The 24821-nt window shown below is 49.9% G+C and overlaps 1 protein-coding gene and 1 pseudogene across 1 annotated transcript in view; one reads left to right on the forward strand and one right to left on the reverse strand.

The window, feature by feature from the left end:
- PPP1R17 (protein phosphatase 1 regulatory subunit 17) overlaps positions 1 to 24821 on the reverse strand; it is a 749123-nt gene that overhangs the window by 696491 nt on the left and 27811 nt on the right. The window lies entirely within an intron of this gene.
- On the forward strand, positions 22855 to 23313 carry LOC132539748 (mitochondrial import inner membrane translocase subunit TIM16-like; annotated as a pseudogene).

Raw genomic sequence — 24821 nt, forward strand, 5'->3', positions numbered from 1 at the left:
TTGCAGGTATCTATCTTTTCTCTCTCTCTCTATCAGCCCCTTCCCTCTCAATTGCTGACTGTCTCTATCCAACAAATAAATAAAAAGATAAAAAATATTTAAAAAATATTTTTAAAAAGAATTCTAGATTAACAGGGGGCTAGGCAGTAGTACAGTGGGTTAAGCGCACGTGGCGCAAAATGTAAGGACCAGCATAAGGATCCCGGTTCGAGCCCCCAGCTCCCTACCTGTGGAGAGGTGGTGCTTCACAGGTGGTGAAGCACATATGCAGGTATATATCTTTCTCTCCTCTCTGTTGTCCCCTCCTCTCTCAGTTTCTCTCTGACTTATCCAACCACAACAGCAATAACAGCAATAATAATAACGACAGCAACAAAGACAACAACAAGGACAATAAAATGGGAAAAATGGCCTCCAAGAGCAGAGGATTCCTAGTGCAGGCACTGAGCCCTAGCAACAACCCTGGAGGCAATAATAATAATAATAATAGTAATTCTAGATTAACATCTTGGATGCCATCCTGGTCACCTTCTTCAGCAGTTTCTGCTTGGTGGATTCAGCGACTACTCTAAGTCCCATGGAGACCCCTCCCTCTGCCCCAGAATCTCTTACCCAAGTGAAAAAGGCCAGGTAGGAGCAAAAGCGGCTTCAGGTTTGGGAGGGAGTAGAGAAGGTTTTGAGGGCTGGGCCAACGCTGGGAGGGAAATAGCAAGATCAAGCTTAACCAGAAGTCTGGCTAGTGTGGACAGACCATGGTGGTGCGGGAGATGTGGGTATCTTCCAATCTCCCAGGAGAGAGGGTCTCTTGGGAAATGGTAGGACTGTGAGAATACAGGAAGGACAAGAGAAGTCAAAGGCACCCAAGGTCTCCCCCAGCCTGGAACATTAAGCAGGGTAATAGAACGAAGAAGTTCTGAGGGGCCAGGTGTTGGTGCACCTGCTTAAGCACACATTATGGTGCATAAGGACCTGGGTTCAAGCCCCAGATCCCCACCAACATGGAGAAAAGCTTTCTGAGTGGTGAAGCAGGGCTGCAGGTGTCTCTGTCTCTTTCCCTCCCTTTTCATTTCTTTCTGTCTCTATACAATAGTAAATAAATAAATAGACATTTCGAGAGTTAAAATCCATGGAAATCTTTTGGGGGGTGGGGTGGTGGCACGCCTGGTAGCGCGTACATGTGATATGCACAAAGACCCAGGTCCAAGCTCTTAGTCCCCCCCTGCAAGGGGGAAAGCTTTGTGAATCAGGGCTGCAGGTGTCTCTCTGTCTCTCTCCTTCTCTCTCCCCCGACCCTGTCAATTTTGGGCTGTCTCTAGCCAATAAATAAAGATAATAAAAAATGTATTTAGTTAGGGTCATGCAGTGACGCACCTGGTTAAGTGCTCACATCACAGTGTGCAAGGACCTGGATTCAAGCCCCTCGTCCCCACCTGCAGAGGGAGAGCTTCAAGAGCCGTGAAGCAGGTCTGCAGGTATCTCTCTGACCCACTCTATCTCCGACCCTCTCAACTTCTCTCTGTCTCTATCCAAAAATAAACAAAGACATTAATTAATTAATTAATTAATTAATCGTTAAAATATTTAAGCCCAGGCAGCGGTGCACCTGCTTAGGCACATACATCCCCATAAACAAAGACCTGGGTTCCAGCCCCCGGCTCCCCGCCTGCAGGGGGGTCGCTTCACAAGTGTCACAGCAGGCCTGCAGGTGTCTGTTTTTCTCTCTCCCTCTCTATCTCCTGCGCCCCTTTCAATTTCTTTCTGTCTTGTCAAGTAAAAATAAAAATAAAGATAAAGAAGCCTCTTTGCAAGGAAGCGAGATCCATCTATCAATAGACAGTGCAGGCCCACCACTATCAGACAAGCAGTTCCAGGGCTGTTATTTGCTGCGCAGGTGGCTGAGGAGAAGTAGCAGCCCCATCCCCCGGGAGGGAGAAGAGATGTCACGTCTTATGTCCTTCAGAGGAGCCTCAGGAGTCAGAGCTGGGGCTGGGCACCAGAATCAGTGTCTGAGAACCCATGACTCTTCCTATGATGCTTCTGATTTCCTTGTGGCCAGATTGAGATTAGAAGCAGGCAAGGCCCTGCATTGACCTACGTATTGGGCCATGCGGTCTTGACGTCCTCCCTGTCTGTCTGTCTGTGTGCATCTTCTGAAGTGGGGCAGGACAAGACTGACTTCCTGTGGCTTATTCTGGCTGAATGGTGGGGACCTGAGTCTGCAGACGGTCGTTGGCTTCTCCTAGTGACACCATTTCCGCCCTCCTGCTATAGGGATGTAGGCTTGTCACCACGCTCCACACTGCGCTGAAAACCAAGGGGCCAGGGAGGCTAGTTGGGTGCTATGGTGCGCCCAGCTGAGCACACATGTTACCATGTGCAAGGGGCCACGTTCAAGCCCCCAGTGGGGAACTTCACAGGTGATGAAGCAGTTCCACAAGTGTCTCTCCATCTCTCTACCCCAGCCCCAATTCTCTCTGTCTTGATCAAATAAAAAAGGTGAAAAAAAAGGGGGACTACTGGGGATTATGGATTTATCCAGCAGCCAGCCAACACCATCAATAACTCTGGTGGCAAAAAACAGAAAAAGAAACCAAGGGACTGCCCTCTGTCACCATCTCCTCATCACCTCCCTGGGGGAGGTGCGGCAGTGCCCTCTGTCACCATCTCCTCATCACCTCCCTGGGGGAGGTGCGGCAGTCCAACAGGTGGGCTGCTGTCAGTGCTCTCAAAGAGTCCCAGTGAATCCAAATCTGGAACTCCCTGAGGCTCCTTGGTGACTCCCAGGACAGAGACTGGGGCAGCCCCTATGGAAAGAGACCACCCCTCCCTGCTTCCAGCTCTGCAGAGCCCACCCCCCGGAGACTGTGCCCTTCTGGCCACCTTTGGCTCAGAAGCTTGCATCCTCGCATTTCATCACAGCAGTCAGTGGGGATGGAGACAGCTGCAAGAGAGGCGACGGACCTTTTAGACACAGACACACAGACCAGACCAGGAACACAGACCCAGTCCCCTTGGCTCTGTTGTCCCCAACCCTCACCCCCAGTTCCACAACCTGACCCCAATCCCTCCCCTGTCCCCCTTTCTCCTTCCTTCCTTTCTTCCCTCCTTCCTGAGAATCTTGCTCCCCAATAACTCAGAATGGCGGGAGGCCCGCCAGGGAAGAAATCAGAGCTACATATCAGCTATTCTATATTTACCACCTGGTGGCCGAGGAGGATCCATCTTGCACATAATTAAATGAAAAGAGTTTTAATATCGGCAGGCGGAGGACTGGCGCATCCAAGGAGAATTAAGTTAAAGGCGGCAATTGGATTAGCACTGAGCTGCAAGTGAAGTGAGGACCGGACACGGGGAGGGCTAGCCTTCTGCTGGTGACAGGGCTGTCCATGGGTGGGGTTGGAGACTGGGGCCCCAAGATGCGCCACCGCCCAGCCCACCCTGGGACTACCGACTAGGAGAGGTGCCATTTCCCAGAATCCTCCACCAAGAGGAAGGCATTGGCTGGATGTAGTTGATGAAGGGACATGGGGACCCACAGCCTGTCTGCCGCCATACTGAGATCCAGACCTCAAAGGCATCCGTCCTTTCCCCCTCTTCTCACTCTCTCTGCCACCCCTTCTAGCCTAGCTCAGGCCTCACTTCCTTGCCTCACTTCCTTTCCTCAGACGTGCTGCATCCAAGCCTGCATCTTCTCTCTCCTTCCAGACCCATCAGCAACCACACACAGATGGTCCTCCATGGAACAGCCTCTTTCCCTGAAGCTCAGCCAAGGGGTACAAGGGTTCACATGTCCCTGGGTGACAGCTAATGGTGTAGTACAGGTGCTGGGTTGAGTCCTTGTTGTTTCCTGTTTGTTTGTTTGTTTGTTTTAGCCTATTTTCATTTGGCACCTGCTGACTCTCTATTGATCCCTTAAATGTGAAATGCAAGAATGTGCTGGAGGTTGGCTATATGTTTACTTGGGAGCAGGCCTCCCCTCCCCCAATCTTGGGAGAAGCAGCTTGGCCCTAGCACCTTATTTCCAGCCTCTGTCTATCTTCATTAGGTCATTGCTATTATCTTGACAAAGTAAACCCACATCCTTTGTTATAAGCCAACCTGAGCCCTTCCTGTCAAGTTCCCGCAAGGGACATTCTGCCTCCCATTCCATTCATGCAACTCAGTGTGTCTGCAGAACTCCTCTCCAGGAAGGAGCACTCCACAGGCGGACAAGTGGGCCTTCTCTGGCCATGTCCTTCCTTTCTCTCCCATAGCAAGTTCTTTTTTCTTCTCGCCCCAGCCTCTCTGGGAGGAGTCCAGATACGCTAGCATCATCTCAAGGGAAGACAGGACTCCGCCAGAGAACACCGGTCAGTCATCTTTCTCCAGACTCTCAAGCCTCACAGCTCTGAGCATGAACTGGGGCACACACGCTGCAGAGCAAAACAGAGGAAGTAAAAGGGATGGAATTGGGTCTGGAGTGAAACTGGTCCAAGAATGTCCTAATTCTGAGATGAGTGAGTAGAGAGAGAGCTCATGCAATTGCTGTCTGGGATCCCACAACATGCCAAGTCCTGTGTCCAACTGGGGTTGGGAGAGTCAAGCACAGCGTAAGGTCTGTTACTACCATATCCACGAGCTGATGAGTTAGTCTGTTTCTCTCCCTAATTGTGGACTGAAGCTACAAGACTCCTGAGTCAGAAACAAAGGGCTATTTCTCATGATGGAGCAGTAGGCAAGTGAGTGTCCTCCACATGATGGGAACTAGACATCTCAGAGCAGGGCGGCACAGTGGCACACCCCGGAGAGCAGACACCTCGCCGTGCTCGAGGATCTGGACTCAAGCCCCATCCCCACCTGCAGGGGCGACGCTTCAGGGTGGTGAAGCAGGTCTGCAGGTGTGTCTGCTTTTCTCTTTCCCTTTCTGTCTCCTCCTCCCCTCTCAAATTCTTTAATTTTTATTTGTTATTAATAGTTTGTTACACGATTGTAAGATTACAATGTATAGTTCCACACCAAACCCGCCACCAGTGTTCTGTACCCTCACCCTCTAACCTCCCAAAGATAACCACCAGAGTTCTCATGAGTCTTATGAACAAGGGGCCGGGTGATGGCACATGTTACAGTGCACAAGGACCCAGGTTCGAGCCCCTGGTCCCCACCTGCAGGGGGGGAAACTTTGCAAGTGGTGAAGCAGGACTGCAGGTGTCTCTCTCCTTTTTTTCTCTATTTCCCCCCATTCTCTCAATTTCTGGCTGTCTCTATACAGTAAATACAGATAATTAAAACATTTTTTAAAAAAAGGTCTTATGAACAGTTTGCTTTCTTCTGTTTTCTCTGGATCTTTAATTTTTATTTTGGCAAGTTCATGGAAATCAGTTCTCTAAACTCCGCATATGAGTGAAACCCTCTGCTAGTTGTCGTTCACCTTTTTACTTACCTTGCTAAGTATAATCATGTCCAATTCCAGTCATTTTGTCCCAAAGGTCAATATCTTTTTTCGATCGCAGAGAACTTCTTCAGCCAGTCATCGGCTGATCCTACGCTGCTTCCACTCTTTGACCAATGTGAACAATGCAGCTGTGAACACAAGGGGTGATATGTCCCTTTGTCCTCCTCTCAATTTCTCTCCATCCTGTCAAATGAAAAACAGAAAGGAAAATGCCTGCCAGGAGCAGGGGATTTGTAATGCTGTCAACAAGGCCCAGCTGTAACCCTGGAGGCAGATTTAAATAAATGAAGAAAGAGGAAAAGGAGGAGGAGGAAGAGGAAAAGGAGGCCATAATCAAGGCATAGACTGGGGTCTCCTGGGGTCTCTCCCTGAGCTGATGGCAAGCTTTCTCCTCCCTGCGCCTTCACACGGTCTCTCTACTGTGCCTAGAAAGACACTGTTCCTGTTAGATTAGGGCCCACCTCAAGGACCTCATTTTAACTGAACGCCTTTTTGAAACTCCATTTTCCGAGTGCAGTCTCATTCTGAGGCACAAGGGTTTGGTCTCTGCCATAGAGGAGAAGGTTCAGGAAGATGGTTATGACCGACACACCTCTCATCCCCGTGGGTCAGGCCCAGCAGCAGGGCTGCACACAGCTGGGGCCCAGCTAGTCAGGAGGAGGTTTCACACACTCTGTCTTCACTGCTCCACGTCCCCAACTATTTTAGCTCTCTCCAGCACAGACCCCTCAGGTGACAGCCAGCCCCTGCGCAGTCCATTCCCACCCTCCCTTCAGCTTCCCATGGTTTTCCTCTTTGACTGTCCTAGGTGCCATGGGGGCTGTCCCTGCCTCAGAGTCTGAAGGTCCTGTAGGAGAGTCACTATCCCTGTTGGGCCCCACGGAGCAAGATGGGCTCAGAATGGACTCAACTGGCGGTGAGCAGCCAGAGGCTAGAGGCAGGTGAAGGCAAGTCCAGTGGGGCAGCCCAGCTCTGGAAGTGATTTTGGAGATTTGGCCTGTGAAGCCTCCTGCTGCATCTTGCTGGCCTCCCTTCACCCCAGCCCCCACCCCCAACACGCCCTGCTGGCCTTGGCCCCCTCAGCAGGGGTGATGAGGTCTAGCAGATGTTCCAGCTGTTCCCAAGGGCTCCTCCTCCTCCCGGTGCAGAAGGTCAGAGGGTCACGTGCTAGTTTCTTGGCAGAGGGGCTGCAGCCCAGCGCAAGCATAGGGCTGTGGCTTATGGAGCTCCGGAGTGTCTCACCACACTTCCCTTATACATGCTTCTCTGCGGCTCCCACCCTGCAGGGGCCCTGGTCACTGACCCTGCTGTTCACGAGCCTCCTGGCTGGACAGAACTCTGTAAAGGGCAGGAAGGGTCTGTGTCAGGGACCATCCAGCCTTTTGGCCCTTTTTTCCCCCCATATGTTACTTTAGTGTTTTCACTGGGACCTCTGGACCTGGAACAGAGCCTGGTTTATAGCAGAGCATGAGCTCAGTAAACAATTTTAGAAAAAATAAATGAGTTCAAGGATGAACAGACCTTGTCTTGGGCCTCTCCCAGAGCTCTGTCGAGTGTCAGAATAAGAGAAGTCCTCTTCATAGGAAGAAGCATGCTGGAGAGCTGGAGCCTCAGCCTGCCAGGGTAAGGCTCCTCTCTGCCCTGGTGTGACCCAGGCCTGAGCTCAGCAACCCCGGCCCTGGAGGAAGTGTCAGGGCTGTGATTCATTGCCCTGAAATCTCCTTCTGTCTCTGCTTATCTGTTTTATTTGTTTGTTTGGCTTTTTTATTGCCTCAAGCAGGGTTATCACTGAGACTCAGTGCGGGCACTAGGAACCCACTACTCCTGGCAGCCATCCTTTCCTTTTTCTTTTCTTTTCTCTTTTTCTAATGTTTTCATTAGATAAGTCAGAGAGAAATTGAAGACTATGTGAAGGGATATAGAGAGAAGGAGAGGAAGATAGACACCCGCAGACCTGCTTCACGCTCATAAAGTGCTCCCCCCCCCCCAGGTGGGAAAGGTGAGGAGCTCACACCAGCACCTCTGGGTAAGGTAATATGGGCACTCAGCAGGGTGTGCCACCAGCCTGCCCCCTTGCTGCTTTTCTCTATCTGAAGAAAAATAAAAGCAAACTAGGAGCTATGAAAGCCTGGCGACAGCAGAAGAAGAAGGAGATGAAGAAGGGGGAGAAGCATTTGAAGAGCTTGGATAGGAGTGCAGCTCAAGGCAGCAACACTGGAAGCAGAGAACTGAAGCTCTAAGGTCTGGGTTCCAGGACTAGGAGAACAAAAATGAAAGGGAATCAGGAGGAGGCCAGGTGGTGGTGCTCATAGTAATAAGTACGGGGACCCGTGCAAGGATCTGCATTCCAGCCCCCAGTTCGAGCCTTCACAAGCAGGGAAGTAGGTCTGCAGGTGTCTGCCTTTTCTCTCTTCCTCTCTCTCCTCCTCCCCTTTCAACTGCTCTCTGTCCTGTCCAATAAAGTGAAAGAAATCGCTGGCAGAAATAGATTTGTAGTGCTGACACCAAGCCCCAGTGATAACCCTGGAGGAAGAAGGAAAAAGAAAGGAAGGCAGGAAGGCAGTCAGGAAGGAAGAAAGAAAGAAAGAAAGAAAGAAAGAAAGAAAGAAAGAAAGAAAGAAAGACAGACATGAAGAGGAAGCAAAGGACGGGATCGTGGGAAAGCACAGGCTGGTAGTAAGCTTCCCACTACAGGAGACAAGCAAGGAGCTTGAAGGCCACCCCATGGAAGGCTGTACAGATCCCGAGAGCACTTATTCTCAGGCTGCGTCACGACTCAGAAGTTTTATTTCAGGCTTTTCTTTCTCACTCTCTGGCCCCAGTTTCCTCACCTACAGGAATAGTGACCTCCACTTTCTGAGCCTCCAAACATGGGTCACAATCCCCCTTGGAGCAGTGAGCTGGGGAAGCAGAGACCAGAGGCAGCACTGAGGCTGCCTGGCTCAGGCATGCAGAGGCTTCAGTGAGAACTGATTTTGCCCTGACTCCCACGCCCCCAGTCTTGAGTTCAGCGGCCCCAGGGGTGCTGAGAAGTGGATTAAGACTTAGCAGGGTCAGGACTGTGGCATCCTCCAGGGGGACCCATACAAGACACATGGGCCCCAAAGAACTCACAGCTGGCAGTGGACAGGCCTTGGCTGGAGTCTGAAGGCCCATATCCCAGGCCCTGACAGGCCCTGACTGTGGAAGTCTCTCTCTCTCTCTCTCTCTCTCTCTCTCTCTCTCTCTCTCTCTCCTTATGCCTAACCCTGGGCTCTGCTGAGATAAAGCAAGAAGTAAGCCTGATGAGGTCAACAGAACCCTGGCTTTCAAAAACTATAACTAGCACTGAAGTTCAGGGTAGGACGAGGAAGAGACTCCAGCTGAGGAAAAACAGGGCAAATCAGTAAGACAGGCTCCACTCAATTTTCCTGCCACTCTGTGAAGAGCAATGAGTGAATGCCAGTATCAGGGACTGGGCAGCAGAACACCCAGTATGGTGTACGTGTTCCCATGTGCAAGGATCCAGATTCAAGTCCCTGCCTGCAGGGGAAGCTTCACAAGCACGGTGCTTCAGGTGTCTTTCTTTTTTTTTCTCTCCCTCCTCCCCTTTCTCTCTCCATGTCCCTCTGCCTCTATCAAAAAAAGGGGGAGTGAGTGGGCAGTGGTTGAGCACACATCACGGTGCGCAAGGACCCAGGGTCAAGCCCCCGGTCCCCACCTGCAAAGTGAAAGCTTTGCAAGTGGTGAAGCAGTGCTAAAAGCCTCTCTCTCTCTCTCTCTCTCTCTCTCTCTCTCTCTCTCTCTCTCCATTCCCTTCCCCCTTGATTTCTGGCTAGCTCTATCCAATAAATAAATAAACACAATTTAAAAAAATTTTAAAGTACAAAAGTAGTGCAGACATGAAGCCCCAGCATTAAGCCTGGTGACAAAAATAAATGAAAGTCAGTATCCAGGGGCTGGAGAGACAGCTCATCAGGGAAGGCACCTGCTCGGCCATGCACAAGACCCAGCCGTGAGCCCAGATACACCAACATGGAGAACTAGAGCCTCAGGGGAAGCTCAGTGGCCTCTCCCCCTCTGAAAACAAACAAGCATGGTGTCTGCACATCCCTTTCTAGTCCCAGACTGTCCTCTAGCTGGTGTCGTCCTCTGACCTGAAGGGTGACCAGGAAGCTCAACACCGCGGGGAGGAAACAGGCTGCTCCGTGAGCCAGGCTGCATTCTTTCTCTGTCTGGAGGATGGAGTGACTGTGGATGAGGAGAAGTGGAGGACTGCTCAGCCGCAGCACAGACTCTCCAGGTCTGGTCTCAGGGCCTAGAAGTCAGGCCACACGCAGGCCTGTGAGGGGTGACTGAGGATTCTCCCAGAGGTAGCTTGGAACCCTCTTGGGATGTGTGTAACTGTGTGACTCAGAGCAAGCAAAGGAAGCTGCCTGGGCCTCAGCTTCCTCCTTGGCAGAATGGAGACGCTGTTCCCCTCCATGGGCTGAAAAGGTGACGTGCTAGGGGCAGTGGAGAAGCAGCACGACAGCCGTGCAGAGGACTTGTAGGCAGAGGACCTTGACTGAGGGGACCAGGTGCTGGCTCACCTGGTAAATTCTACACATTACCATGTGAAGTCCTGGGGTCAAGGCCTCCAGCCCCCACCTGCGGAGGGCACTTCACAAGCAGTGGAGCAAGTCTGCAGGTGTCTCTCCACTTCCCTCTCAGTGCCTCTCTGTCAGACCAAGAAAGAAAGAAATAACGTCTTTTTCCTTTACTGGAGGGGATTCATGGCTTACAGTGTAACGTTTCTCCATCTTCCACATGACACTCTAACCCCACACCCCAGGTCCTCTCCTCCGTCAAGCTCCAGGACCTGAACACTCCTCACCCCACCCACTCTAGAGTCCTTCACTTTGATGCAATACACTTAAACAACAGTTTTTTAAAATCATTTTTAAAAAAGAAAGGAAAAGGAACAAAGGGGTCACTGAGAACAGTGGAGCAGAGCCCCAGTGATAACCAAGGTGAGAAAAGAAATCGTCGAGGTTGAAGAGCCGGAGGAGAGGAGTGCTCTGGGAATACTGTCAATAACAGTAGTAAGAATAAAGGACAATTAAAGAAAAATGCCAGGTCTGACACTTGTTCATCCTTTACACACAGAGCCTCTTTTCGCCTCTCTCAACCTGAGGGCAGACCCTGGGCTGGCAGGGAGCCATGTCGGGCACAGGGAATGAGGCTGCCTCTGCCATGCACAACCCCGAGAGAGAGAGAGGCACTGCCATTCAGTACAGACAGGCACTTACATGTGCAGTGCCAGGAGGTGACACATCCTGTCGGTAGGTGGGCAGCGCTCTGGTGTCTATCCTTCCCACACCATGAATGATATGACAGGCTGGGCACGGCCCACACACAGCTGCAAAGTGAAGGAGCTGTGATGGGGAGGCCCCCGCCCCAGGTCTAGAGCACAGAGGTGAGCAGCCTGTTGAGGCTGCACTGGATGTGGGTGAGAACTGCAACAGCCAGGGAACCGTCCCTACCAGGCCCCTGTCAGGTCACCAAGAGCACCCCGGATGCCTCCCAGGGCCCCTCCTATCACCCATCATTCACAAACCACCTGCTGGCTGACCCCAGGCTAGGGGGACAAAGGTAAGTTTTCAGGATGGAAAAAGGCTGAAGACTGGTGGCAGCATGAGGCACAGCAGTGACTCCCAGGGCAGGGCTCTCCTGGGACAGAAATTGAGCGTATCTGAACGGCAAAGGACCACTGGGCACCTCAGGGAGGCCGTGGTGCATGGTTGGCATGAGCCTCTCCTGTTGGGGGCCAGGTACACCCAGTGGAGTGTGCATATTACCTGGTTCAAGCCCCGCTCCCCACCTGCAGGGGGGGAGCTTGATGATAGGTGAAGCAAGGCTGTGGGTGTCTCTGTTTCTCTCTCCCTTTCTGTATCCTCCTGCTCTCTCAATTTTACTCTATCATAAGAAAGAAAGAGAGAGAGAGAGAGGAAGGAAGGAAGAAAGAAAGAAAAAAAGAAAGAGAGAGAGAGAAAGGATGGAAGGAAGGAAGACAGGAAGGAAGGAAGGAAGAAAGAAAGAGAGAGAGAAAGAGAAAGAAAGAGAGAATGGAAGGAAGAAAGAAAGAAAGACAGGAAGGAAGGAAGGAAGGTAGGAAGGAACAAAGGAAGAAAGAGAAAATAGAAAGAAAGAAAGAAAGAAAGAAAGAAAGAAAGAAAGAAAGAAAGAAAGAAGGAAAGAAAGAAAGAGAAAGGTGGACTGCCAGGAGTGGTGAAGTCATCATGCAGGCACAGAGGTGCAGTAATAACCCTTGAAGCAAAACAAAAACAAGACAAAACAAAAAGAACCTTTGCTGCCAGACCACAGAGGTCCGAATACTATCAGCTGTTTCTTTATTTCTGTATTTCCCTATTTCTTTTCTGGAGAACTTCTTTTATTGAAGCTTTTGGTTTTCCCATGAAATCATACATTTGTGATGCAAGTGGAAAGAAAACATACCAATCACACGTGAGGAGAAAACGTCTCGATGGTGCCGTGATAATGTGCTGGCTCCTTCCAGACCTTCTCTTTCCACCATGTGCACTTAACCCACTGCACCACCGCCCAGCTCCCGAGACCTCCTTCTCTTACTGCAGCAGCAACAGCAAAGAATCATTAAATGCTTAAGTACGTGCTATATTGAAGTCATTCCTTTTTGTTCCAGATAAAAACTCCATTTCTGCACTGACATGGTTACCATAGTAATCTTAACAGGTGTTCACAGGTTTCAGCAAGGTCACCAGAATGGATTAACTGGTAAGATATTCTCCGCAGAGGAACTAGAGACAGATTCCTGGGGATGTCTTGAATATAACTAGAATCAAGAATGGGATTGGGGGGGCATGGTGGTGGCACGCCTGGTTGATTGGTGCACATCATCAAGCACATGGACCTGGGTTCGAGCCCTAGCTCACATTATCAGGAAGGAGCTTCATTTTGAAGCAGTGCTTCAGGTCTCTTTCTCTCCCTCTCTATTTCCCCTCACCCTCTTGATCTCTGGCTGGCTTTATCCAATAAATAAAGATAATAATTTTTTAATCTTTAAAAAATAAATAAGTAAAAAATGAAACCAGTCTGTAGTATATTGTAGTGCAACGAAGAAATTTTTATCTCCATCAAGACACATTGGTAGGACACCCCAGTGGCTCAGCTTTCTCAGCTGTAACAGGAGAATGAGGGCGACTCCTCCAGAGAAGGCATCTTGGTGCATGTTTGCCCGTCTGTGCTGGAACAGTCCCCGGCACCCTCATCGTCACCAACTGGATGGAGGCCACATGGGCCTCGGGGTGGAGCTTTCTTGCTCCACAGCCCCAGGACCGGTGAGCCAAGGTCTCCTGGAGGTCCTGGGAGAGCCCAGCCCAACAGTGTGCGTGTGTGTGTGCGTGTGCATGTGTGTGTGTCTATGTGTTTGAGTGTGTGTCTTTGTAAGGAAGGAAGGGGGGGGGAATGGAATAGAAAAAGGAAGGAAGGAAGGAAGGAAGGAAGGAAGGGAGGGAGGGAGGGAGGAAAGGAGGGAGGCAGACTGGGGGCTGGAAGATGGAAGAGACTACATATCACTATGCAAGAGGACCCAGGCTCAAGACCCTCACCACCAGATGGGTGAGCCTGCAGGGAGTCTTCACTGTGGAGGAGTGTTGCAGTGTTTCTCTCTCTCTCTCTCTTTTATTATCATCATCTTTTATTGCCACTAGGGTTATCCCAGGGGCTCAGTGCCTGCACAAGGAGCCCACCTCTCCTGGCATCATTTTTTTCTATTTCTTTTCTTTAGTTGATATGACAGAGAGAAGTTTAGAGAGGAGGGGGAGACGGAGAGGGAGAGGGACAGAGAGAAACTTGTAGCCCTGCTTCACTGCTCGCTTGTGAAATTTGCCCCCTGCAGGTGGGGAGCTAGGGCCAGAACCCAGGTCATTGTGTGCTTAACCCAGGCCCCTCTGCATGTCTCTTCACCCCCTATCAGAGAGGAGGGGTAAAAGCGTGGGGGCATTGCAGTCACGCAACCCTGCGGCAGAGAGGGAGAGAGAGGAGATGAACTCAGCTGCCCAGTGCTGAGCCCTGCTTAGGTGCACCTTCCTCTCTGTCGACTCGCTGCTCTGCCCAGGCCCTACCCTGCTTTCCTCAGACGTCTCAGCTCCCAGCACACCCTCCTTGGAAGCCTCTTCCAGGCTCTTGGCTCTGTAAACATCTCTGTGGCAGAAGCAGCCTTAATTTTAGTTCTGGGCTGAGTAATTTCCTCTGATTATAGGCCCTGTCAGTGCAAAAAGACTGCAGCTGCTAGAAGCCCACAAGCCTTGTCAGGGCAGGGCTGGGGCACATGTTCACACACGTGCCTCCACACGGGGCACACACACACACACACACACACACACACACGGGTGCACACATGCACACACACATACACACACACTCACACATGCACACGAAAACGGGTGCACACACGCACACACACATACACACACATACACACACACTCACACATGCACACACAAACGGGTGCACACACATGCATACACATACACACATGCGTGCATGAACACACATGCACACACACAAACAGGTGCACACATGCACACACGCGCACACACACATACACACACATGCACGCATGCACACACACACACACACACACACACACACACACACACCTTTCTCAGTGCTGAGTGATAGGCTCCGCAGTAAGTCAAGGAGACTGGGGACAGGAGAAGACAAGGAGTGGGACAAGGACTTGCACCAGCTTCCCTTGCAGAATCTCCCATCCATCTCTCTCCAGAACCTCTGGGGTGACCAAGCAAGGAGAAGCAGAAAAGGAGATGCTTTCGTCTGTTCTGCTCAGAGAGCTTCTAAGGATTCTGAGTGAGGGACAAGGGAGTGTGCTTTCAGTAGCGGACACAAGTAACAATCTGTGAGGCCCTGGGTTCAAGTCCCCAGTTCCTACCTGCAGGGGGGAAGCGTTACTATTGTTAGAGCAGCTCTGCTGGTCTCAGGGCCTCATTCTCTCTTTTTCCCTTACCCCCTTTTCTCTGTCTCTATCTAATAAATAAAACATCAAAAGACTTTTTTTAAAGAATGTATTCAAGTTCAATCCCCAGCAGCACCTGTACCAGAGGGATATCTGGTTCATTCTCTCTCTCCTCCTATCTTTCTCATTATAAATAAATAAAATATTTTTAAAAAGAAAAAATAGAATTCATTTATTTACTCATTTATTCATATGACCCAGCAATCCCACTGCTAGTCATTTACCCCAAAGGTAGAATAACATTTATTTGAAGGGCTGAGTGCACCCTCAAGCTCACAGCAGCTTTGTTTACAAGGTCAAAATCCTGGAAACAACCAAAATACCCTTCGACAGATAAGTGGATCAAAAAGTTATGGGGCATATACTCAACAGAGTAACATGAAGCAGCAAAAAAGATGATATTGTAAAAAAAAAATGACATTGTTAAGAAAAAAAGATGACAATGTGTCCATTAGGATCAAGTGGATGAAGCTGGAGAAAGTGAGGCTCACTGAAGCAAGTCAGGAGGTGAAGGACGCCAGCTGAATGGCTTCACTGGTTGGAATACAGAGAACTGCGCAGGAGAATGTGAAAAAAGAACAATGTCAACTTATTCCCAAGACTGTGGAAGAATCATACTGTTACATGGAGGTGAGGACACAGACCTTTCATGTTGGGAGTGCTGAAAAAAAGTAATAAAGGGCGCCGGGAAATAACACACTGAGCTAGTGCACGTTATAGTGCGCAAGGATCAGGGTTCAAGCCCCTGGTCCCCACCTGCAGGGGGAAAGCTTTGTGAGAGGTGACACAGGGCTGCAGGTGCCTCTGTCTCTCTCCCTCTCTATCTCCCCCTTCGCTCTCAATTTCTGACTGTCTCTATCCAATAAATAAATAAAGGTAATAATAAAAATAAAAATAATAATAAAGTATTTTTGCCACCAAAAGAAGAAAATCAAGGGGGAAGGCAGTGGTGCACCTTTTGAAGTGCTCACTTTACAGTGCACAAGGACCCAGGTTCAAGCCCCTGGATCCCACCTGCACAAGGAAGGTTTCAAGAGTGGTGAAGCAGGGCTGCAGATATCTGTCTCTATCCCTCTATCTCCTCCTCCCCTCTCAATTTCTGTCTCTATTTAATAACAAATAAGTAAAAATATTTTTTTAAAAAAAGAAATCAGGGAGTTGGGCGGTAGCACAGTGGGTTAAGCACAGGTGGCACAAAGCGCAAGGACCAGCGTAAGGATCCCGGTTTGAGGCCCCGGCTCCCCACCTCCAGGGGAGTCACTTCACAGGTGGTGAAGCAGGTCTGCAGGTGTCTGTCTTTCTCTCCCCCTCTCTGTCTTCCCCTCCTCTCTCCATGTCTCTCTGTTCTATCCAACAATGACAACATCAATAACAACAACAATAATAACCGTGACAATAAAAAAAAAACCCAAGGGCAACAAAAAAGGGAATAAATACATAAATAAATATTTTTAAAATCTGAAAGAAAGAAAGAAAGAAAGAAAGAAAGAAAGAAAGAAAGAAAGAAAGAAAGAAAGAAAGAAAGAGAGAGAGAAAGCAAGCAGGAAGTTTTTGGCCAGAGGCTCACAGGACCCAACCCTGCTTTTTTTTTTCTTTTTCTTTTTAAGTTTTTTTTTTTTGCTTGTTTTTCCTTTTTGTTTCCCTTGTTGTTTTATTGATGTCATCATTGTTGGATAGGACAGAGAGAAATGGAGAGAGGAGGGGAAGACAGAGAGGGGGAGAGAAATATAGACACCTGCAGACCTGCTTCACCGCTTGTGGGGAGCCTGGGGCTCGAACCAGGATCCTTACACTGGTCCTTGCACTTCACACCATGTGCACTTAACCCACTGAGCTATTGTCTGACCCCCAGTCTATTTCTTCTTAAAAGTTTTTATTAGTGATTTAATAATGATGAACAAGATTGTAAGAAAACGGGTACAATCCCACACACTTCCCACCAGCAGAGTTCCCTGTCCCATCCCCTCCACTGGAAGCTTCCTTATTCTTTATCCCTCTGGGAGTGTGGATCCAGGATCTTTATGGGGAGCAGAAGGTGGGAGTTCTGGCTTCTGTCATTGCTTCTCCGCTGGACATGGGTGTTGGCAGGCGGATCCACACCCCCAGCCTGTCTGTCTGTCCCTCATGGGGCAGGGCTCTGGGGAGGGGAGGCTCCAGGACACATGGTGAGGGCGTCTGCCCAGGGAGGTCAGGATGGTGTCATGGCAGCATCTGCAGCTTGATGGCGGAACAAATTGTTTCATAAATGGGAGCCCAAAGGCAGCAATAGGACAAGTCATGGAGTCTTTTTCTAAAAATTCTAATTGGCTCGTACAAGTCAGGCACCAGGACTTGTTCCCTCCTGCAGACCCTAAGCAGCCCAGGGTGCCATGCTTCCCAGGACTGGGCCTCCTGTTCCAGCCCCCAGCACAACTCTGAGGCCTGAGCCCACAGCCCTGAAGGCCCGAGTCCTGATGAGAGTACCCTGTTCTCAGCAGCCGCGCACCTATCTTTTGCCAACTTGGCTGAGGTCCTAGTTGTCTTCACCTCTGTGTTTCTGGGATTTTTGTTTGTTTGTTTTTGCCTGTTATCACCTAGGTTTCACAGAAGCAGGACACGCTGTTCAGATAGCAAGAGGCAGAAACAGAGAGACACAGAGAAGAAGAGAGAGAAAGATACCACAACAGTAAAGCTTCCTCCAGTGCAGTGAGGGCTGATTCCAACTGGACCGTGCTCTCAGCAAAACAATTGCCCTGTCCAGGTGAGCTCTCTTCCTAGTCCCCATCCTCTCTCTTGTGAGGGAGACAGGGCATATCCCTCACAGGAAAATGACCAAGGGATCAGAGGACTCAAGCTACAGGGGCCAGGTGGTAGTGTACCTGGCAGTATGCACAGGTCACTGAGTGCAAAGACCCAGATACGAACCCTTAGTCCTTACCTGCTGCGAGGAAGCTTCAGGAGCAGTGAAGCAATGCTGCAGGTGTCTCTTCTCTCTGCCTCTCTCTCCCTCTCTCTGTTTTTCTTGTCTCAGAAGGAAAAGAAAAGAAAAAGAAACCTTTGCTGGGAATTGTGAACCCACACAGCCATGAGCCCCAGCAACAATTCTGGTAGCAAAGAAAAATATCAGAGAGGATTTCTGCAGAACTCAGACTACGATTGAGGCTGGGCTGAACATGGGCTCAAGTTCAGTCTGAAGAAGAAGCTGCGAAAATAAAAAAAGGACTGGGGGAGGGTGGCGGGTGATGGTGCACCAGTTAAGGGCACACAGTACTAAGCACAAGGACCTGTGTTGGATCCCCTGCTCCCCACCTGCAGGGGAGATGCTTCATGAGTAGCAAAGCAGGTGTCTCTCTTTTCCTTGTCCTCTCTATCTCCCCCTCCCTTCTCAATTTCTCTCTGTCCTGTCAAATAAAAATAGAAAGGGAAAAAAAATGATAGAATGGCTGCCAGGAGTGGTGACTTTATAGTGCCAGCACTGAGCAACAGTGATAACCCTAGAGGCAAAAAAGGGGGTGGGGAGTCGGGCAGTAGCGCAGCGGGTTAAGCGCAGGTGGTGTGAAGCGCAAGGACCGGAGTAAGAATCCCGGTTCGAGCCCCCGGATCCCCATCTGCAGAGGAGTCACTTCACAGGCAGTGAAGCAGGTCTGCAGGTGTCTATCTTTCTCTCTCCTCCTCTCTCTATTTCTCTCTGTCCTATCTAACAATGACGATATCAATAACAACAACAAGTACAACAACAATTAAAAAACAAGGGCAAAGAAAGGAGAAATAAATAAATATTAAAAATTTTAAAAAAGACTCTGGGGGCTTCAGAGCTTGAGCTGGAGTCAAGGTCGGGACTCTGGGTCTGCTCTGCCCATGTCGAGACTCCTGGTGTGCCCAGCAGTGCCTTCCCTCACCCCACAGAACTTGGGCAGTGAACTGGGAGGCCAAGGGGTCCTTTGGTTTCCCCCGGGGACTGACCTGGATGCCACAGGCTGCTGGGGGCTCTGGAGTGATCCTGCCTCGTGCCAGTGGTCCAGTGAGAGCACAGAGCTGCCCCAGCTTGTGCCACACACAGCCAGGCCCTGACCCAGGCTGGTGCCATGGTGATGCCACCTCAGTCTGCCTTTCCCAGCCTGTAACCATGGGAATGTGTGCAGGACCAACACCACTTATGTAATACCTCTGAGACACAGAGATGCCTCCCCGCGGGCTGCCCCTCAGCCAGAAGTCTGAGCTGCTCCCAGCAGTGCCCCCCAGATGCTCGAGGAGCCTGACACCCTACTGTCGCCGCCATGCACACGCACGCACACATGCAGTCTGGCTCTGGGATGGAGAGATATATTCAGAATGGTCTGTTAGCTGTGGGGAGGGATGAGCAGAGGGGAAGAGAGGGAGGAGACAGAAATTAACAGAGGTACCCAGAGATAGGACATCTGGGTGCCAGACCATAGCTCCAAGCATCTTCAAACAGCCCAGAGCCCAGATGTCCTGTATTAGAGAGACAGGCCAGATGGCCACAGGCTGCACTGTCACTTCCTACAACTGGAAACTAGGAGCTCACAGAGAAAGAGACAGAAGATAAGACAAATAGAAAGGCAGAGAGAGAGACTCGGAGAGAAAACCAGTAGAGAGCTATCCACAGAGAGTGAGAGAGACATAAGGAAACTGTCTACACAAACAGATGTGCATGGAAGAAAGTAGAGAGAGAGAGAACAAATTTCCCTGAGCCAGTTGGCTGTATATCCGGTAGACCGCATATGTCACCATGCACAAGGACCCAGGTTCTAGCCCCCAGTCCCCACCCGCTGGGGGATGTTTCCAGAACGGTGGTGGAGCAGGGCTGTGGGTGTCTTCTCTCTGCCTCTCTGCATGTCTGTGTGTCTCACTCTACTAAAACGGCTCTGTGCATGCTGTGGTCCCCGTCCATCACTCACGGCAGGCTTCCTGTCACCACTGGAAGTGGACACCAAGTCTCCTTCCCACCATTTACCCCTGGGAGACCACAGCACCTGGGCCGAGGGCCAGCAGAGCTCACTTGCCCGGGGCCACCTTACTGCCTCACCGCACTCATCCCACTCTCACTCCAGCTGGTGGGAGGACAGTGAAACCCCAACATCCACAAAACCACTTATTATTGTTGTTGTTTTAACCAGAGCACTCAGCTCAGCTCTGGCTTGTGGTGCTGCTGGGGGACTGAACCTGAGACTTTGGAGTCTCAGGCATGAAAGCTTCTTTACATAATCATTATGGTCACCCTTCCTCCTACTATTATTATTTTTATCATCATCATCATCATCCTTCTCCTCCTCTTTCTTCTTCCCTTCTTCCTCCCCTTCTCTTCTCCTCTTCTTCCTCCCTTTATAATTATCATCATCCTTCTCCCCCTCCCCCCTTCTTCTTCCTTCTCCCTCAAAAGAGAGAGAGAGAGAGAGAGAGAAATCACAGCACCAAGGCTTCTTTTGTTGCAGTGGGAGCCTGGCTCAAACCCAGGTGAGCTGTCTCCGCAGCCCTACTGCCCGTTAATTCTAGGAACCTCTTGAGCTCCTGCCTTCTCACCTCACACCTGAGCTCGCCATCAGTCTAGATGTCGTTTAAACCCATCCCACCCCTTTCTTCTCTCTCAGTAGTAAAGCCCTTTATTGGGAAAATGTTGGTTGACAAGACTCCTATTGTCACAAGTGGACAGTTTCTTTTTCTTCTTCTCTCTCTCTTTTTTTTAAGACACAGAGGGACAGATTCTACAACACCGAAGCATCCCCCAGTGCAGACAGGTCTGGGCTTGAACCTGGATGGCACACATGGCAAAGTAGTTTGGTATCCGAGTGAGCTCTCTCCCTGGCCCACTGGAAAGTTTCTTATCTCTGTGAGACAGACACCAGCACAGCACAGCCCCTACAATCTTGTTACCTCCCTCCACCATGTGGCTCTGTGTCCTGAGCCTGTCAGCACCCTTCCACCCCTGGCCTGTCTCTCCGAGTCCCTGGCTCTGCTGAGTGGGCCACAGTGATCAGGTCTGCAGCCTGTGTTTGTCTTTCTCTGTTCCTGAAGTGCCAGGTACCTGGCATCCCCCCTTCTTCAGGTTTATTTCACTAATCAAGGTTCCTTCCAGTTCCATCCAAGATGAGGCATTGGAGAGATGTCCGACATTCCTCACAGCTTGTTGGTCATTACGCCAGGTCTGCTGCATTGCTTGATGCTGTGGTCTATTTACATAATCACTGCTTTACCTGAGACTCACCCTGCCTTCAGGGCATTGGTTTAATCACCACTGGTTAGATGGAATTCAGGATATTTTCCTTCTCTCCACCCACTCTCCTACCCCCTTCCTTTTCCGGCCGGCCACTTCCACCTCAGAAGATATAAAGGCAGATTCTTTTCTCATCAATAAACACATTGCATTGCATTCCCATTCAGCCACAAGAGTTCCTGGTTCCTCTCCCACGTGGCTGAGTAAGTGGCAGCCTAGGTTGGCTCCGGTTGAATTCTCTCCAACCCGGAGAGCACGTGCCCAGGAAGAAACATCCTCAGGCTAAGCCTGGTATCTGGCACCCGAACAGGGACATGAACCCTGGACCCCACTGCTTTGGGGCTGGCTGATGACATGCCAGGCTGAGCACACACATTACTGTGGCAAGGACCCAGATTAAAGCCTTCAGACCCCACCTGCAGGGGAGGTTTCATGAGCAGCAAGGCAGAGCTGCAGGTCTCTCTCTTTTTTTAGAATTTATTTTATTTAATTTTTAAACCAGAGCGCTACTCAGCTCTGGCTTATGGCAGTGTAGGGGATTGAACCTGGGACTTGAGAGCCTCAGGCATGAAAGTCTCTGTGCATAACCATTATGCTACACCCCCACCCTATTTTATTTTTCTTCTTCTAGCGTTTGCCCTTCTTCCGTAGCCAGTCAACAGCATCAGGTTGAAAGCTGTCAGGAGCTGCTTGTTGCTGGCTTTGAAAGTGACTGGGATCCATGTGGATTCAGTCAGCTAGGAAGGATCGTCAGTTTCCCCAATGAATGGGTATTCATGGGATGCACCACGAGAAGGTCGATCCAATGCAACCCATTTTATTTTTTATTTGTTATTAATAATTTGTTGCTGCTCACCAAAGCTCTGTGTCCCACTCTCCCACCTCCCAGAGATAACCACCATAGTTCACACAAGTCTTTTTTAAAAATTTCTTTATTGGGAAATTAATGTTTTACATTTGACAGTAAATACAATAGTGTGTACATGCATAACATCTCTCAAATTTCCATACACCCCCCACTAGGCCCTCTGAAGGACCTGTGATCTCCTCCCCACCCACCGCAGAGTCTTTCACCTTGGTGCAATACACCAACTCCAGTTCACATAGTTCACACAAGTCTTGCAAACAGTTTTTTTGCTTCTATTTTGTTTGGGATTTCTTTTTTTCTTTTCTTTTTTGGCAAGTTCATGTAAATCAATTCTCTAGATTCCACATCTCTTTACTTATTTTGCTAAACATCATTACCTCCAGTTCTATGCATTTTGCCCCAAAGAACACAACATCATCTTTCTTGATTGCAGAGTAGCACTCCCTGGAGTCTATATCCCATCACTTCTTCAGCCAGTCACCTGATGACGGACATCTAGGCTGCTTCCACTCTTTGGCTGTTGTGAAATTCAAAGGGACATATGTACCCCTATGTTCATAGCTACATTATTTTTGAATTTTAATATCTCTATTTATTGCATAGTTACTGCCAGAAAGCAAGAGGGGACAGGGAGATAGAGAGGGAGACACTGAAACCCTCTTTCACCACTTGTGAAGATGTCCCCCTGCAAGTGAAGATCAGGGACTTGAGCCTGGGTCTTGCACACTGGGACTTGTGCACTCAGCCAGGTGCACCACCACCCAGCCCGGCAGGGACTTGAGCCTGGGTCTTGCACACTGGGACTTGTGCACTCAGCCAGGTGCACCACCACCCAGCCCGGCAGGGGCTTGAGCCTGGGTCTTGCACACTGGGACTTGTGCACTCAGCCAGGTGCACCACCACCCAGCCCGGCAGGGGCTTGAGCCTGGGTCTTGCACACTGGGACTTGTGCACTCAGCCAGGTGCACCACCACCCAGCCCGGCAGGTGTCTCTCCTTTACTTCCTTATCTTGATCTCCCTCTCAATTTCTCTCCATCCTATCAAATTAAAAAAAGGGAAGAACTGCTCCTGGTGGCCAAAGAAATGGCTAATGGAGTGCTTGTTGTGTTCTGCTTCCTACTAAAACATGATTACTCAAAAAGGAAAAAGGAAAGAAAAGGAGAGGGGCTGGTTTGTTGTATGCAAGGACCCAGATTCAGTGCAGTAGTGATAACCTTGGTGGGAATAAAGTAAACAAGTAAATGGATCTGGCCCGCTGGCTGCCCTCGAGCCAGTACCGCTGGGCGGGAAGCTGGCCCATGCCCCGGAGGCTGAGCGGCCGTCATGGCCAGGTACCTGGCCCAGATGGGGGCGCAGGTGGTGGGCAGGGTCTTCATGCCCTGCGGGAGGAGTTTGCAGCCAGCCGGACACCAGTCTGCCGCCACCTCCAACTTCACTGGCCTCAGCCTCTGGGAGGCCCAGCAGATTCTCAATGTCTCCAAGATAAACGCCAAGGAGATCCAAAAGAACTATGAACATCTGTTCAAGGTGGACAACAAGTCAGTAGACAGCTCCTTCCACCTGCAGTCAAAGGTGGTCCCGATAAGGAGTGTCTGGACAGAGAGCTGGGAATCCAGGCCCAGGAGGACAGAGGGAAAGAACCCAAAACGTGACATGGGCTCCTCCTACCACCCCCACCCACCCCTAATTTATAGTTCGCTAATAAATGCTGTTTCCCCAGCAAAAAAAATTAAAGAAGTAAAAAATAAATAAATAAATAAATAAATAAACAGATTCCATTGCTCTATGGTACGGGGAGAGAGCAAGGGCAGACTCACGGTCACCTGAGTCTCTGGGAAGATGTGGAGCCTTCACAAAGCTGGTTATTGATCTCACCACCGCTGGCACCAGCTGACCAGTCACCAGGAGCACTGGCCCCTAGTGGACCTCTAATGTCCAGGCGAGAGCAGGTGTGTCCAGGGCAGTGTGGCCACAGACGCCGAATGCCAGTTCTAACTCTTCACAAAGCTAGTTACTGATCTCACCACTGCCACCTCATGTCTGCTCTCAGACAGTCATGCTGAGAGTGATGGTCAATATGAACGAGGCAGATAAACACACTGCTTGTGCCAGGGCCATTCGGCCAGTTACGCTGGAAGGTGGTTTGCCAAGAGGTAACAAAACATGCATCTATGTTCCATTGCCTCCAAAGTTTCCCAACTAGAAGTTTCTCCTCCTCCTCCTCTTCGTCTTCCTCTTTCTCCTCCTCCTCTTCGTCTTACTCTTATTCTCATTCTTCTTCCATTCATTCATTCATTCATTCATTCATTCATTCCTATTCTTATCATCATCTTTATTATTGTAATTTGAAAGAACAGAGAAGAGTTGACAAAGGAGAAGTGGACAGTGCAGGTGGTGGGGAAGGTGGTGGCACACCTGGTTAAGCACACACATGAGTGCACAAGGACCCAGGTTCAAGTCCACATGTCCACCCGCAGGGGGAAATCTTCACGAGTGATGAAGCAGGTCTGCAGGTGTCTCTCTGTCTCTCTCCCTATTATCCCCTCCCCTCTCTATTTCTGTCTATATCCAAAAATAATGTTGAGACTGAATATTCAGTGCATGTATACGTCTCCTTTTGTTTGACTACTCAGCAGTTCACGCACACTGGAGTCATTTCCATCTTTTGACAGTTAAGAAGGAGGCTGCCGCGCGTGTTCACGTGCAGGTCTGTGGGTCGCACACACACACATCTAGAAGTGGGGTCACTGGGCCGTGCCGCAGCTCTGCTTTCTGAGGGGTCCCTTGCTTGCCCCCAGCACTGCCCCCTGTACCTGGTCACCTGCAGTATCCACTAGAGCATCTCTTTCTCTACATCCGCACCCACATTAATTTTTGTCAGCTGCTTTCTCTTAACTGTTCCAGTGAGTGTGAAATGATGCCTCCTCATGGTTCCGGCTTCCCTGTTCCCAGTGGCTGGTGACATTCTTCTTCTCAGTATATGGGCCACTTTTATACTCTCAGTGTGACTTTGTTGCGTGAAAGCCAAGATGCAAATTGATAAATGTCAGATGATCTCAAGATGTTTAACACGTGTGGAGACAAATATATTCAGAAACATACAGAAGTGTAGCTGGTGGTTATCTTTGGGGAATGGGATTCTGGCGGATTTCTGTTTTTTCCTACCTCTCCTGTTATTGCCTTGTTTAAATATTTTTATGATATGAGGTGAAAGGAGTGAGTGGTGGTTTTCAGACAAGGTTTATAGCTGAACACCTGTCTGAGCAGTTGAGCATC

Source organism: Erinaceus europaeus, chromosome 8 (genome assembly GCF_950295315.1).
Source record: "Erinaceus europaeus chromosome 8, mEriEur2.1, whole genome shotgun sequence".
Classification (NCBI taxonomy): Eukaryota; Metazoa; Chordata; class Mammalia; order Eulipotyphla; family Erinaceidae; genus Erinaceus; species Erinaceus europaeus.